The sequence below is a fragment of the Chiloscyllium plagiosum genome, unplaced genomic scaffold, assembly GCF_037043375.1.
Source record: "Chiloscyllium plagiosum isolate Xiang-an unplaced genomic scaffold, Cpla_swu_hap1 HiC_scaffold_23, whole genome shotgun sequence".
In the NCBI taxonomy this organism is placed as follows: domain Eukaryota; kingdom Metazoa; phylum Chordata; class Chondrichthyes; order Orectolobiformes; family Hemiscylliidae; genus Chiloscyllium; species Chiloscyllium plagiosum.
Window position 1 is genome coordinate 43427579 of NW_028270161.1, and position 17330 is coordinate 43444908.

The 17330-nt window shown below is 41.8% G+C and overlaps 1 long non-coding RNA gene across 1 annotated transcript; it reads left to right on the forward strand.

The window, feature by feature from the left end:
* The first annotated feature begins 2229 nt into the window (after nucleotides 1-2229).
* LOC122561648 (uncharacterized) lies at nucleotides 2230-8726 on the forward strand. The gene is made up of 3 exons (XR_006315066.2): nucleotides 2230-2288; nucleotides 3285-3392; nucleotides 8242-8726. It is a non-coding gene; the product is annotated as an uncharacterized LOC122561648 (long non-coding RNA).
* Nucleotides 8727-17330: the final 8604 nt, after the last annotated feature.

The window sequence follows — 17330 nt, forward strand, 5'->3', positions numbered from 1 at the left end:
GGACTCTAGTTTCCTTGGTTTTTTTTTGTATGTGTCTTCACTTTTTTTTTGGTGTTTGGACTGAGCCCTTGTGGAAGACACTTCACCAGAGGAGCTGTTCTGTGGGGAGGCCTAGCCCTGGGACTGGGCCTCTGAAGATTGAACACCTGTGTTGCTGGGAGGTGAGCACTTGCTGTATCCTGGAGTTTGGGTGAAGACCTTTCCTTTGGGAGTGGACCAAACCCTGTTGAGTTAACTGCACTTGTACAATGTACTGTTCCTGTGAGTGGGCCTGTCTTTCCAAGGCTGGGCTAGGACTCCATGGAGACTGAACACCTGTGTTGGGCATTTGCCTGTGGGAGTGGACTCCATTTTTGGACAATACACCTCCAAACTGAAGTGGACTCCATTCCTGAGAATGGACTCTCTTTTTGAATACTCTGAATCTGGACTGTACCAGAAAGGACTCTGGTTCTTTGGTAATTACTGTATTGTGGTGTTTGGGTCTATCACTTGCACTGGATTGTGTCCCTGGGTCTGGCAGGCCTTAACTGTGAGCTGGGAGGCTCATGGGGTTACAGCTTTCAGATGACCCAAGAGCTGGAAGGTGGGTAGGCCATCTCATGAAGCTGAAGGTTGGGCTGTCCCAAAAGCCAGAGGGTGGGTAGGCCACCCTGATGTCAGTCACCCGAAGAACCAGGTGGTGGGTAGGCCATTCTGAGTATCTTCCCAAGGGGTAATCAGGACAGACTGTCCTAGAGGTAGTTGAAAGGTGTCAGAGCTGCTGGGAGCCAGAAGGCACATAGGGGCAGGCTTGGGATCCAGAAGGCTTGTGGGCTACCCTGCACACCCCCTTCCCAGGGAAGGGGATGGGCTGTCCTATAGGTGGCCAGGTGTGCCAGGAGTGCCCACTGGTTGGGGGAGCATCAGGGTGGGTGAGCCCAATGGTACATAGGGGCAGACAGAGCCAGAAAGCAGGTAGCCATCCTCAGCACTGTCACCCCAGGCAGATACCAGGATGGGCTGTCCTAGAGATTGTCAAAAAGTCAGGGTGGACAAGAACTGGAAGGGGCGTGGGGTGGACTGAGCGAGAAGGTGGGGGGGGGGGACAGGGATCTGTATTGTCTGCACTTTATGTAACTGGATTGTCTTGTATATAAAGGTCATTGTTGCTATCTTATTATATTTGAAACTGGGATTTGTGGTTTGTCCTCACTTCCCTGTAAACTGGTTGAATGGTAGGGTTTAGGGCTTAGCTTTGCTCCTCTCCCTTGTAAAATTGCTGTTATTTACAGCTGTAAATGGTAACTGTTTTTTGGAAATTGTATTGTAATTTGTTAAAATATTATAAACAGATTCAGTACCTTAGTTTAGGGGACTGAGTCTGTCCCAGGTTAACTGAGTATCCTGTTGGCTGGGGCAATCGGGAAAGCCCTGACTAATATAAAAAGGAGATTCAGGTCTTGATTTAGGGAACTGACCTGGCTGGTGCTAGTCAGTGTTACTGTTGGTTTCTGCTCTTTTTTTTCTGGAGGGGAAAAATCTGATTACTGAACTGGCTGAATTATTCAGTTTGTTAACTGACATTCTTTTAGTGAGAACTGATTTCTAAACTCCTGATGTGCACCATGTATTTCAGGTGTAACAGTTCTCAGTGGATTGTTTCACTGGTTGGTTACAGCCTGTTACACCTGTTTTTTTCCTGAAAAGGACAAATGTAAATTTTTGTGGTAGGGCTTAGCCCTTGGATTCTAGTTTTTTTTTTGTCTTTACTGTTTTTTGATGTTTAGACTGAGCCCTTGTGGAAGATATTTTGACCAAAGGAGCTGTTCCTATGGGGAGGCCTAGCCCTGGGACTAGGCCTCTGAAGATTGCACACCTGTGTGCTGGGAGGTGAGCACTTGCTGTGTCCTGGAGTTTTGACAAAGACCTTCCCTTCAGGAGTGGACCAACCCCTGAGTTAACGCTACTTAATGTATTGTGGCCCTGGCTCTCCCAGGCTGGGCCAGGACTCCATGGAGACTAAACACACATGCTGTGGGGTGTGTATTTGCTGCCTTTGGGAGTGGACTCTCCCCTTGGTTGTGGACCCTGTTTTTTGCAGTGGACTCTACCTAGAACAAGTTGTAAACTGGAGTGTACACTCCCTTTTTTTTTTAAAGACACTATTTGGACTCTGTCAGAAAGGACTGTTCACAGTTAACTATCATGTTTCTTGTTGGGCTTATCACCTACACAGTCTTGTGTTCCTGGGTCTGGCAGGCCTTGCTGTGAGCTGGGAGGCTCATGGCTCATCCTGAGAGCTGGAGGTTGGTAGGCTGTCCTGAAAGCTGGAGGATGAGTAGGCCACTCTGCCAGATGGGTAGGCAGTTCTGAGCATTGCTTTGCTGAGAAGGGGTAATTGAAGCAGGCTATCCTCAGTGGTAAAGGTGTCAGAGCAGCCAAGAGCCAGAAGGTGTGTAGGGACAGACTGAGGTCTGAAGGCTTGTGGGCTACCCTGCACACAGTCCCCTCTGGGAAAGGGGACAGGCTGGCCTAGAGATGGCTGAAAGGTGTCAGGGTAGTGCACTGGCCAGATGGTGCATCAGGGTGGGTGAGAACCCAATGCTTCATAAGGGCAGACAAAGTCAGAAGGCAGATAGCTGTCCTCAGTGCTGTCCCCCTGGGTAGGTACTAGGGTGGGCTGCCCTAGATGTGGTAAGGTGTCAGGGTGGACGGAGCTGGAAGGTGCATAGGGGTGGGCTACCTTTAGAGTGGCTGGAAGGTGGGAGGGATGGGGGCTTGTTGGGTCTGTATTGTATGCACTTTTGTGTAACTGGATTGTCTTGTGTACAAATGTCTTGTAATGTTTGAAACTGGGATTTCAGGTTTGTCCTCTCTCCTGTAAACTAGTTTGAACAGGAGTTTGGAGCCTGGCTTTGGTGCTCCTCTCTCCTTGTAAAATTGTTTCTTTATATAAGCTGTGAATGTTTACTTTTTGTAAACTGTCTTGTAATTGTCTAATAAATATAATCAGAAGAAAATAGATTCCAGGTCTTAGGGACTGACTGTATACTGACTAGTGCTACAGTCAGTGTTACTGTTGGCTTCCACTGCTGCTTTTCTGGAGGGGAAAGTCTGATTCCTGAACTGGTTGAGTTTTGCCAGTTTAATTGGCATTCCTTTAGTGAGGACTGATTAAAGTCTCTGGCTAGTTGCAGCCTGTTAGACTCTTGTCCTTTTTGTCTTTTTCTCAAATGTTAATTTTGTGGTTGGGCATAGTCCTTGGACTCTATATTTTCCTTTTTTGTATGTCTTTACTTTAGTGTTTGGATTGAGCCCTTGTGGAAGACATTTCCCCTAGAGGAGCTGTTCCTGTGGGGAGGCCTAGCTCTGGGACTAGACATCTGAAGATTGAACACCTGTATTGGGAGGTGAGCACTTGTATCCTAGAGTTTGGGAGAAGACCTTTCCTTTGGGAGTGGGCCAAAACCCCTGAGTTAACTGCACCTTAAAATTGTTCCTAGTGGTCCTGATTCTCCAAGGATGTGCCAGGACTCCATGGAGACTGAACACCTGTGTGCTATGGGGTGTACATTTGCTGCCTTTGGGTGTGGACCCTGTTTTTAGTGGTTGGCTCTGCAGTTTGGAGTGTTCTCCATTTCTGGCCATGCACATTGCAAACTAGAGTGGACTATGTTCCTTAGAATGGACTCTATATTTTGAAGACTATTTGGACTGTGTACCAGGAAGGGCTGTTAACAATTAACTCATGTTTCTCTGCACAGTCTTGTGTCCCTGGGTCTGGTAGGCTTTAATGAGCTAGGAGGCTCCTGGGTCATCCTGAACACTCCCTCCTGAGCTGGAGGGTGGGTAGGCCATCCTGTGAACCTGAAGGTTGGTAGGCTGTCCTAACAGTATGTGTAGGCCACCCTGATGCCAGTCACTCAAAGCCAGAAGGTGGGTAGGCTGTTCTGAGTGCTGCCTTCCCAAGAAGGGGTAATTGGGACAGGCTGTCCTAGAGGTGGTCAGAAGGTGTCTCGGCAGACTGAACTGGAAGGTGCATAGGGGCAGGCTGCCTTAGTGGCTGGGAGGGACAGGGGCTTGTTGGGTCTGTATTGTATGCACTGTTTTACATAATTGACATTTGTACATAATAGATTTCCTTAAGACAGCAATGTTTGAATCTGGGCTTTGAGGCTGGTCCTCATTCACCTGTAAACTGGTTAAACAGTAGGGTTTGGGGTCTGGCTTTGTTGCTCCTTTTCCTTCAAAATTGCTGTTTTTATACAGCTGTAAATGTTTAGATTTTAAAAAAAATTTAAACTTTAAACTTATTAAAATAAAAAAAGGCCCCCAGAACCTGACCCATAACCTGCACCACCAGAATTTTAGTTTTGTCCCTTAAAAGGGCAGGCCTTGTACAGACCACTGCTCTGCTGCACACCATCCACCTCTTCTCCTGCATCTACTACCCAGATATGCCTGGATGTGCCCATTTACCACTGGGTAGTGGTAATGCCAGTACAGGGCTCTAAACAGGAGTTCTCTCCCTTTCTCTCAGGATCTGGAATAAGCACTGCTATTAGACAATGTGGGAGTAAAAAGAAAAATAGGTGTCAGGAGGGGAAAAAAAACAGGAGATTGTGTGGCCTGGCTAGCTCAGATGGTAGAGCATGTGCCTCTTAATGGCAGGGTTGTGGGTGTGAGCCTCCTTTCAAAAGCACTTAGACACTATACCTCATTCTGAACAATCACTTCCACTCTACATCTAACATGGCAGATATAGTATAATATAGATTAATGTGAGGTTATTGACTTTATAAATTGAGGGAGCTGTTTAACATTAGGCAGCTGAAATAACAGTACACCACATGCATTTACCATGCACTTAAGACAAACTGTTAGCCTTCATAATGGAATTTGAATACAGAAATAAGGATGTCAACTGCAACTATGCAGGGCATTGGTAAGGCCACATCTAGAATATTGGGTTTCATTAGCAAAGGATGCTCTTCCTAATGAGTACAATGAAGGTTTACAAAGTTAACTATTGAGCTGCCAGTGACCTGAGGATTGAGTTGGTTAAGATTTTATTCAGCAGAGTTGAGTTTGAAGGGGGTGACAAACTTAAATTCTAACTGGATGACTCCACATAAATGAGGGAAGGATGCACTTGATGAAGGCCAGAACTGGGGTCTTAGTTTAAAGATAATGGGTAAACTAGTTTAAGCTTGAAAGTGGTTGAGGCAAAAACTTGTTTTCAAGGAGGTGGTTTTAGCTTTGACTGAAGATCATAGAGTAAAAAGAAGGCAACGTGAAGGTATGAGCTAGATCAGCCATGATGAATGGAGTGGGCTTGAGGGGTCATTTTCTGCTCTGACCTTCTTTGGCTCCTACCTTTTTTTTCTATTGTTTCTGAAGCCTCTCTCCTAAAGCCCAATGGGTGAGAATGGGGCGAGTAAATGTCTACTGAGGCAGGATTTTATTTCTGAAAATGGAAAGGGAGAATAATTCCCTAGTCTTAACTGTTTTCACATTCCATTTCATTTAAAAAGGTATTTAAAAACTGATACAATTATAAGGTCTCTGAACAAGTATTGTCAAATTTCTTTGAAACATCAAATTACAGATGCTCAATTATCAACCATAAAATATGTGTAAAAAATATTTAACTTGAGTAATAGCTGAAGAAAATAAGAACTAAATCCATCAGCATCACTAATGAAACTGTCTCATCTTACTTAAAGCCAAATAGTAGAAAATGAGGACTGTAGATGTTCAACTGCAGAGTTGAACAGTATGATGCTGGAAAAGCAGCATCCAAACAGCAGGAGAGTAACACTGAGCATATGCTCTGTAGCAGGATGAAGGTTATGCTCAAAACATCAACTCTCCTGCCCCTCTGCTGCCTGACCAGCTGTGCTTTTCCAGCACCATGGTCTTGACTCTGATGCAACCAAAACCAAAGTTACCACTCCAGTACAATAACATATTGAATGCCAGTGAAGTGATTAAGGAAATCTTTTATGGGCAGAAGGCCAAGGAAGTTGCAAGCAAGCAATTTCCCATGTCACTGTCACACTTGCATTAGAGTCAATCAAAAACTTTAGAATTGCCTTTCATTAATCAAACTTATAACAACTTCAAAGAGCCAGTTAAGACGCTAGCAGTCTTATTAAGCCCATCCACCTTGGGTATTAATAATTCAGTAGCTGCTGCAAGGCAACCTTTTAATTGCTGATCTGATGTAAATTGGGGAGCTCAATGCTTGAGGATACCTCTGACTCCCTGCTATCTTGCCTGAAAAAGTATTCAGGCAAAGCTGATGTTGGATAACTCCCCCAGCACAGGCTGGAGCCAGGGTCCCTGCTGGATCATGGCTTGGAGTCTCAGTGCTAAACATAGCTATAAATAATGTCAAATTTAGTCGTCATGGTTTTAAAGTACATTTAGCACTTAATTTTATTATTCAAAAGCTGTATTTGTAAGGGATTGGGTGCAATGCACCATTCTACACAATGCCATGTGAACATTTGTCTGACTCACTGGAAAAAGGCAAAATTTCAATTATCAAACTCAATGGATAGGACCTCAAATTATACATTTTCCCCATCACAATACTGCACTAAAGTGAGCCCAGGTACAAGGCTTAAGGTTTGCATTAAAGATTGATCCAACACTCCGCTGCCTTGAACTTAAAATCAATAAGTGTTTCCATTTATTTGTGTATACCTCAAATTACCGACATTTTTGCTATAGTCATCTTCACTATATAGAGGAATAATGACTGACTGGATACAGCGACTAATGAGAAAGTATTAATGAACATGACAATTTCTGAACTCTAATCTTAAAGGTTACAAATAGCATAAATGGCTTGTTAGGAACTAAAAGCCAACAGGAACGGAATGGTCAAGATTCAAGTTACTATTTGACCCCTAAGAATGCAGTTTTAATAAGTCTGCAATTTTTTTAGATTAGAAATTAAGTGTGCAATATGTATTAGTATGTAGTAAGATATTTATAATTTGCTATATTATGGGGAATAGATCCTAGTATTTTAATGTACTGACAACAAACATTATGTCTGATATCTTGGAAGCTACAATTAATGGGAAAAATTCAAACTAGATTTTACAATTTTGTACCACCTGAAGATATTATCATCAGCAAACTGTCAGACATGTTGCACAAAAACATGAGCTTGATGTCCGCTTCCATTTTTCTAAGGGGGAAGAAATGTGTATAAGCAAATGATTCACCGTCTAAATAAATTGAGAATTCTCAAAAGCTCAAGGTTAAAAATCGCACAGCACTTTTGGAGCGCTAGTGCTTCCAATTAAACCAGTTGGACTATAACCTGGTGTTGTGTGATTTTTAACTTTGTACACCCCAGTCCAACACTGGCATCTCCAAATCATGCCTAACATTCAGGAACAGCTGTCTCTTTTAAGATGTCCAATGAGGCTGCACGCTAACTGAAAACCTCTTGATACAATTTTGATAGCTACCAGTAAGTCCCCACTGCATTGAGTCTTGAGTATAACGTGTCATCAGCTGGTCCTTCCAAGAACCAGCAGGAGTTTTCACCCAAATCGGACTCTATTTGTTATTATCACAAAGGTAATAGGTGTTCCATTTCCCCTCATGATCCTTCATAAAGGCAAATATGAATATGCAGCATCTGCAGCAAATTCATTTCATTTTCTCAGACAGCAGCCTACAAATCACATGTTTGTCCTCAAGCACCATTGTATGTTGCTTTTCCTTTTATTAGCTGAACATGAACTGTCAGCATGGTACAAAGTGAAAAAGGTGGACCTTGTTTTATGTTCCATTCAACAATTCCCTTAAAGTATTTCTGCTGCCTTAGCAGCCAAATGCTTTGCAGTTCAGAAGCTGTTTCCAGTCTTGAAAAGATAGGTAACCAGAGGTTACAAATTTGAGGTGACTGATCAAAAATGAACCTACAAAAATGGTTCCTCACATAGTCTAAGACAGCAAGTTATTAGTACCTAGAATTACAGCCTGAAAAGAAAGTGGAGACAGAGTTCAACACTTACATTCAGATAGGAAGTGAAAAATGTTACAAGATAATGCAAAAGAAGAACAGTGGAATGATAGTTTGTTGGTCAGTCCTTCCAGAGAGCTAGCACAATCATGATGGGCCAAATTGCCTTTTTACTGCTATATTAAATGACAAATGTTTAGGAAATGATACACTTTATTTTGTGAATGGCCACTGTCCTTCTACTATTTTTCTTAAAACCTTTTTCACAGATACACTCCTTGGATCAGGCATTCATTTTGGATCTTAACATGAGCACAACATGAAGCTTCCCCACGTGTGCCTGAAATCTGTTTCAGTCTTCAAGATTTTGTATTCACCTCGCCAGTGTTTAATCTTTTTTCATCTATCTAGGGTACCACCATGACACTATTTAGAATGTTCAGCCCCTTGTTTATCTCAGAAGTTGTGCTGACTTACAACTATTCTATTAAAGTGTTGCACTTATATCTGTTTAAATAATAAAACACATGTATGGAATAATTTCAATTAAAGTGGATTAATTGCACACAACAGATTTTACACATGTACATTGCCATCACTGGACAAAAAAAAGTCAAACCTCTTTGCTGCTTCATTATTTAATTAGAAATTTCTTGTGGTTTGATTTCTGAACCATCAAGTTATTGGAAAGAATGCAAAGACATTTTTTTGTTTAATGGAGAAAATGTTTCTCAAACAAATTTTTGTATGTCATCCATCAAGCAACTTTTTATGCAATGTTTGAGAATGCAAGATTTATTTTGACTAAGGCACTTCCACACCCATAAAGGTGGCACCAAATACGATCTTTGCGGTTTAAGCATTTCAGTTTCTTTTCTCAGTTTATCTAGTGTTGGAATTGTTTCATACACATCTTAAGAGCCATAGATAAATAAAGGCATTTTATTACAAAGTATTGAGTGACGATTTAGCTTGCTTTGCTAAGTGAGAAGCATGAAGTAATTAGGAATGTAGAAAGAAAGGATATACAGTGTAGTGTGTAAACAAACATTAACTCAGTTAGAATACTTACTCTCTACTGATTGTCCCATTGGAGTAAAACTATATCATTGCACCAAGATAGCCAACAAATCTGATAGAAATAATCACAAACCCAGAGATTTATTTCAAGTATGGCTAAATGTTTGTGATGCAAATATAATAAACCAAGGAAGATTTACACATTCTAATGCATTTAAAGTTGATTTTTAATTGTATTTTGTTTCATAATTTGGTAGCTTTTAAGAGATTTTTAAAAAATAATTCATCAGAGTTTTATCAATGTAATTAACCGTTGTATCATAATAAGCTCAAAAAATGTTTCAAGTTCTGGAAGAATCACTAAATACACCACTAATGCCTACAATTTTCTGTGACAGATTGTGATCTGTTTTCCCCTTATTGACCAACCGATATTTTTGGCTTGCTTTCTGTTGTTTTTAGCAGTCCATTGGAGGTTAGAAATTTCTCTGAAGAAAGCTTTCCTTGAAACTGCCATAGAATGGAAAGGGTGACAGGCACAATCAATAATCCTTGACTACTTCTGGGAAATAGTCAAACATCTTGTCAGTCATTTAATGGACCTCAATTAATGGCCAATTGAAGGTATGGATGTGGAACTTCTGAAAGCTACCCTTCTGGCATTGCCTCTCATTTGCCTGACCTATCCCAGTCCCGACAACTCTTGCTACATAAGATGAGGATAAAAAATGCTGGGATCTTGATCAGATGGGCCAATGGTCTGAGGAGTGGGAGATGGAGTTTAACTTCGATAAATGTGAAGTGCTACATTTTGGAAAAGAAAATTAAAGCAGGACTTGTACACTTAATGGTAAGGTCCTAGGGATGTTGCTGAACAAAAAGACCTTGGAGTGCAGGTTCATAGCTCCTTGAAGGTAGAGTCGCAGGTAGATAGGATAGTGAAGAAGGCATTTGGTATGCTTTCCTTTATTGGTCAGTATTGAGTACAGGAGTTGGGAGGTCATGTTGAGGTTGCACAGGATGTTGGTTAGGCAACTTTTGGAATATTGCGTGCAGTTCTGGTCTCCTTCCTATCAGAAGGATGTTGTGAAACTTTAAAGGGTTTAGAAAAGATTTACAAGGATATTGCCAAGGTTGGAGGATTTGTGCTATTGGGAGAGGTTGAATACTCTGAGGCTGTTTTCCCTGGATCGTTGGAGGCTGAAGGGCGATCTTATAGAAGTTTATAACATCATGAGGGACATGGACAGGTTAAATAGACAAAATCTTTTCCTTGGGTTGGGGATGCCCAGAACTAGAGGGCATAGGTTTAGGGTGAGAGGGGGAAAGATTTAAAGTGGACCTAAGGGGCAACGTTTCCAGAGAGTGGTGCTTATATGGAATGAGCTGCCAGAGAAAGTGATGAATGCTGGTACAATTGCAACATTTAAAAATCATCTGGATGGGTATATGAAAAGGAAGGGTTTAGTGATATGGGCCAAATGATGGCAAATAGGACTAGATTCAGTTGGGATATCTGGTCAGCATGGACAAGTTGGACCAGAGGGTCTGTTTTTGTGCTGTACATCTCTATGACTCGTTGAGGAACCCCAATGTGTAGACCTCGAATGGTAGTCCTTAGGACTCAGAAGCTGACAAATCTTATTGCCAGCAGCTTCTGGAACCCCAGAATGGGTTGGGGTCTACACAAGTTGAAACTTTATTGCTGGAACAGCACAGCAGGTCAGGCAGCATCCAGGGAACAGGAGATTCGACGTTTCGGGCACAGGCCCTTCTTCAGGAATGGCCTGAAGAAGGGCCTGTGCCCGAAACGTCGAATCTCCTGTTCCCTGGATGCTGCCTGACCTGCTGTGCTGTTCCAGCAATAAAGTTTCAACTTTGATCTCCAGCATCTGCAGACCTCACTTTCTCCTGGGGTCTACACAAGGCCAAGAAATTCCCCTGTGTAGTGCATGCCAATCCTGACAGGTACAATGTTGAACTTCCTCAGTGGTGAGGATGATGTGTTAGTCACCACCTAACATACTTGTGCCACACTTCAGAAGAAATGGAGAAATTGTGCCCTTGGTGTTTCCAAGCATGACTGCCTAGTATACAAAGCTGGAATCCATCAATGTAACAACTGGACACCCTTGAGGCTCTGGAATGTCCTTAGGGCTCATGAACCCCAAGAAATCCAAAAAAATCGTTCTGGAATAACTTTTGTCATCAATTCTACCCTCCTTACCTTTTCCTCTCTGTAATTCTTCCAGTCATGTTAATGGTAGTACCTTGGATTGTGTCATCGAACATAGATCTAAGAGTTCAGGTACATAATTCTTTGAAATTTGCAAGGCAAGTGTGCTAAATACCTTCTTTATTACCCTGTCATAGGTAAACGGGGTAATAAAGGTGTTTAGTACACTTGCCTTCATTGCTTTGACCATTGATTATAGGAATTAGGATATTATGTTGAGGTTGCACAGTTGATGTTATTGAGGTCTCTACTGGAGTACTGTGTATAATTCTGGGTGCCCTGCTAAAGGAAGAATTCAACTGAAAAGAGTTCAGAAAAGATTTATCATGTTGCTGGGACTGGAGATTTTGAGTTAGAAGGATAGGCTGATAAGCTGGAGCATAGAAGTTTGAAAGGTGACCTTTATAGAGGTTCTTAAAATCATGGGCATAGATAAGGTGCTTAGCAAAGCTGTTTTCCCTAGGATTGGTAGTTCAAAACCAAGGGGCATATTTTTAAGGTGAGACAAAAAGGATTTAAAAGGGACTTGAGAGGTAACATTTTTCACATATAGTGGTTTGTATGTGGTATGCATTGCCAGTTAACGTGGTAGGTGCAGGTAGGGTCACAACATTGAAAAGACGTTTGGACAGGTAGATAAATAGTAAGATTTTAAAGGGATACGGGCCAAACGCGTACAGGTGGGATTAGCTTAGTTTGTGAAATTTGGTTGACATGGGCTAGTTGGACTGAAAGGTCTGTATCCCGTCTGTATCCCGTCTGTATCCCGTCTGTATCCCGTCTGTATCCCGTCTGTATCCCGTCTGTATCCCGTCTGTATCCCGTCATACCTGGCTCCGACCATTAACTACACTGCCTCATCCATCACAACTCAACAACTGAACTCAACCACTCAACATACCACTCCCACTGTGGCTCAAAACACCAACCACTCCTCACCAGACACACCTCACAAACTCATTCACAGCTACTGCATACCTTAGTTTCCCCATTGCCACAGACAACCCTAACCACTCACCACGATGCTCGACAGCCAAATACTACTCACGACACCAGTACCTGTAGCTCAAACTGATAGCACTCCCCACCAAAAAATCAAAACTGTAGTCCAACCTCTAATCACTCCTCTCCGCACTTCCAATGAGGTCTAACTCCAAACCAAATCCCATCCCTGCAGCTCAAGTCTCTCGAGATAAGGGCATACAAATCCTCACTTGACAGTAAATCCTCAATTCCTAGCACAGTCCATGTAGTAGATAATGCCAACTGCAGTTCAGACTGCACCCCCACCTAGGCCCATCCTTAACAACCAAGCCACTTTCCATGGTGACTAGCATGGAGGCATGATCCCTGCGAACACCAAAACCAAGTCCAAACTGCAAGTCAGAGCAGGCCTAGGAGTTAACATATTCACAAATCTTACCAGAGTTTCTTCAGAAAAACTAGAAGGCACAGGTTTAAAGTGAGAGAGGTTTAAAAGGGACTTGAGAGGCAACTATTTCTCAGGGTGTTGCGTATAAGGAATGAGCTGCCAGAGGAAGCTGGCATTATTACAACATTAAAAGACATTTTGACAGATACGTGAATAGGAAAGGTTAAGAAGGAAATGGGTCAAACACAGTCAAGTGGATGAGTTCAGTTGAGGAACCCGGATCTGAATGGATGCGTGGCTGAAGGGTCTGTTTCCCCACTGGATGTCTCTATGACTTCATAACTCTCTCACAAACATACAATCTACCTTCAACATCTTATCCATTTTAAAGGCTCTAACATAATGACATTGATTGCATTGGAAATGGTGGGGGTGATTTTCCTCACTCTTCTTGGCACAATAGCAGTTCTGAATCTACATTGTGTCACTTCCAGATCTTTTACCAGGATGGAGGTTAGGGTCTGTGAGCTTTGGCAAATTCAGACATTTCTTTACTGATAATTGCTGTTAGAGAGCATTTTGTTCATCTTTTAAAAAAGATTTGTTCCTACAGAGATTTGTACTTGATTAAATTGTTTGTCTCTGGATCAGACAAACTGATTTTCAGACCCCCAAAACCCATAACCGTCACTCTATTCTGTGCATTCAAGTCATAGGGGCTTGCAGGGTGTTATACTGCAAATTGTGTCTGTGCAAGAGGAACAGTAGAATGTGTTACAGGGCAAGAAAGTCAATCAGCATATCAAATGATAGTGGGCAAGCAGATATAATTCCTGGCTCCCCCAGGAGTTCATAGGCTGAACAGTATTGATACAGATCTTCCATAAATGCACTTGCGACATTTCAGAGTTCCAAACTCTATTCCTCAATCGATATTACAAACAGATTATTACCTCCCACCTCTTTTTTTGTGAGAACTTGCTGAGCACAAATTGGCTGCTGTTTTGTTCACATTGCAATTTTGACTGTGCTTGTAAAAGTACCCCATGCTCTGTGAAGTTCTTTGTGTCTTCTTTTGGGAAGTTGGGAAAATAGCCTCCTTTCTTTCTTTAAAACCACACCGGACATATCTCTTTCACTGGCTGCTTGATGATTGTCAGTCACGCGCACTCACTAGAACCTTGCAGCAAATAACGAAGCGAGTCAAGAGGAAAGGATTATTCACATTCATGCAATTGTTTCATTAAAGGTGTGGAGCCAGTAAAGCTGGCATTAATTACAGCTTTAGATAGATCAACTGCAAGACAAGTATTGACATTGATTCCTTTATTCAGCATTCCATAATTTTCTAACAACAAATTAGTGAAAGGCAATCAAGTTTCTGGCAAGATTAGAATGGTGCTGGAAAAGCACAGCAGGTCAGGCAGCATCCGAGGAGCAGAAAAAATCAAAGTTTCTGGCAAAAGCCCATCATCAGGAATGGGGCCCCATTCCTGATGAAGGGCTTTTGCCCAAAATGTTGATTTTTTTTTTTTCCCTGCTCCTTGGATGCTGCCTGACCTGCTGAGCTTTTCCAGCACCACTCTCATCTTGACTGTAATCTCCAGCATGTGCAGTACCCACTTCTGCCTAATTAAATTTCTGCGCAGACCTCCTGACATCTCATCCTCAAAAAAACATCTTCCTTGAAATTCATTTGTGCGGTGGCTCAGAGGTTAGCATTGCTGCCTATAGGCACCAGGGACTCATGTTTGATTCCACCCTCGGGTGACTGTGGAGTTTCACATTCTCCCGGTGTCTATGTGGGTTTCCTCTGGGTGCTCTGGTTACCTCCCACAATCCAAAGATGTGCAGGTGAGGTGAATTGGTCATGCTAAATTGCCCATAGTGTTCAGGGATGTGTAGGTTAGGTACATTAGTCAGGAGTAAATATAGAGTAATAGAGTATCATAGAATCCCTACAGTGTGGAAACAGACTCTTTGGACCAACAAGTCCACACCGACCCTCAGAGTAACTCACCTAGACCCAATCCCCTACCCTATTGTTCTATATATTGGTCTCGGTGGGTTACTCTTTGAAGGGTCAGTGTGAACTTGTTGCCCCAAATGGCCTGTTTCCACATTGTAGGGATTCTACGATATTATGATACCCTGAATAGCCTTGCCTGTACTATAAGCATTCCACGATTCTAAGAACTCAAATCATAAAGCCAGTAGACAAGTGCAAAAAGCAACCTGAAAGATTAATTGACTTTTAATTTGATAATCAGAATAAAATCCAGCAAGAGAAATCAAGATGAGACAGTGCAGAAAGAAGGCAAGAGAGCACTTAATCCGTTTTTTAAATCTTTGAGAATTACCTATTTAGTTCTAATCTCTGCTCTTTTTTCAGAACCCGACAAATACTTCCACTTCAAATGTTTATTCAAATCACCTTTAAAAATTATCATTAAATCTGCTTCAACTATATTTTTTTCAGACAGTGCATTCCAGAGCAATGCAATGTTTAAACAAATTATTTACATTATCCTCGGCTCTGTTAGTAATTTAAAAAAAAATTGACTTTTCCAATCACTGACCCTTTTTTGTACAGGATCTATCAAAGGTTTTCATGCTTTTAAAAGTCTTTTATTAAATCTTTTTTAACCATCTTTTCTCCAAGTCAGACAAAATCAAGTTATTCAAGTGTACATGTTTCCTCTGTTGCAGTGTTCCTCTAGTGCTTGGCATCTTTCCTAAAGTGTAGTGCACAGGACTGAGGATGAAACCTTTACAAGGGCCAACCCAGTGTTTTATAAAGGTCTACCTTTGTACTCCATGATGAGGGAATTTTAATACCTCCATGTTTGTTTGGGATTTAAATTCTTTTAATTTTTGATCAGGAATAAAATACGACTTCATTAAGCTCATGAATTACAGAATGGTTCCACCACAGAAGGAGATTGTTCATCCTGTGGGTGTGTGTGTGGCTCTCTGCAAGAGCAGCTTTGTTGTCACCATTTTGTTTTTGGGGTGGTGTAATGGTAATATCACTGTTGGTAATCCAAAAATTCACATTCTGAGACCATGGGTTTGATTCCCAGATGGTGAAATTTACATGTTCTAAAACTTAGAAGCTGGCCTAATTGGGAAACATGAAACAAATGTTGATTGTCATATAAACTCATTTGGTTCACTAATGATCTTCATGGAAGAAAATTTGTCTGGTCTCCATTCCATCTGAAGAAGAGTACCTATATCTGGGTATGGCAAGGTGGCTCAGTGGTTAGCACTGCTACCTCACAGCACCAGGGACCTGGGTTCAATTCCAGTTTGGGGTGACTGTGTGTTTGGAGTTTGCACATTCCCCTCATGTCAGTGTGGGTTTCCTCCCACAATGCAAAGATGTGCAGGTTAGGTGACTTGGCTGTGCTAGATTGTCTATAGTGTTCAGGGATGTGTAGATTAGGTGCATTAGTGAGGGGTAAAAATAGGGTTGGGGGAATGGGTCTGGGTAGGTTACTGTTTGGAGGGTTGGTGTAAATTTGTTGGGCCGAAGGACCTGTTTCCACACTATAGGGATTCTGCAAGTAGTCAGACAATGCTCTAGCTGAGGCTGCACCAGCATTTTGTAAAGGTTCATAACTTTGCATTTGTACACTTAGGTTCTAAAGCCCAGGATTGGGGTCCCGGGTTTCAATCTTGTCACAGAACATGATGGGATTTGAAGTAAATAGATCTGGAATTATAGTCTAAGGTTGACCATGAACCCCATCGTCAATTGCCATAAAACCTAATCAGTTCATTGATATCCTTTTAAGGAAGGAAATCTGGTGGCCTTACTTGGTCTGACCTATACATGACTTCTGACCTATGCTATGTGGCTGATTTTTATGCCCTCTGAAATGACCAAGCAGTCCACTCAGTTGAATTAAACCAATAAAAATTAATTGAATTGAACTGAGAACCTGGTATTGACCTTGGTGTTGGAAATGGTAATGGCAAACTCAGCCCTGTCAACTCCGTAATGGTTTCCTTTTTAATATCTTGGTGTTAGTGCCAACATTTAGAGTCAAGCAGCCTGACATAATCATATTCATGGGATTGAACTTTACAGACAGTGTGTCTGACAAACTATAACCAAGCATGGGTATGACCTCTCCTACCACAGGACAGTTTCAACAGAGGTGGTGACAAAGTGACATAAAAGTTGTTGTGGGAGTCCTCTATATTGAGTCTAGACCCCATGAGATCTCAAAGCATCAGGTCAAATAAACCCAACTCATTCGCTCAACCTCATTCCACATCTCCCTCCCCAGTGATCAGGACTTGAGCAATTTGCGTATCTCTCTCGTCCTGCGTCATTACCGGGTGGCCCGCCATTCCCTCTCTCTCTCTCTCTCTCTCTCTCTCTGCAAACCATTAAGCTGCAGGCTATATGTTATCAAAGTAGCTCTCAGCCTCACACACATGCAGTGAATTTCTCAGTGACTCAATCTTGATTCAAGCTATTCCAGTTGTCAAAACCTCCTTGTTCAAGTGATTGTGAATAATATAGAAACATCCTGGAGATTCTATATTGGACAATATATTAATGATATGTGGGTTTGAAGTATATTATTATTTGGGAACTTGGATTCAAAAGTGGAGGAAAAATAAATTTTTGCTTTCAGCTCTGTGAAAGTAACTTTTTAAAAAAAAAAAGTTAGAAAGTTACTTTTGAGCAGTGAAATAAGGATAGCTTTTACAAA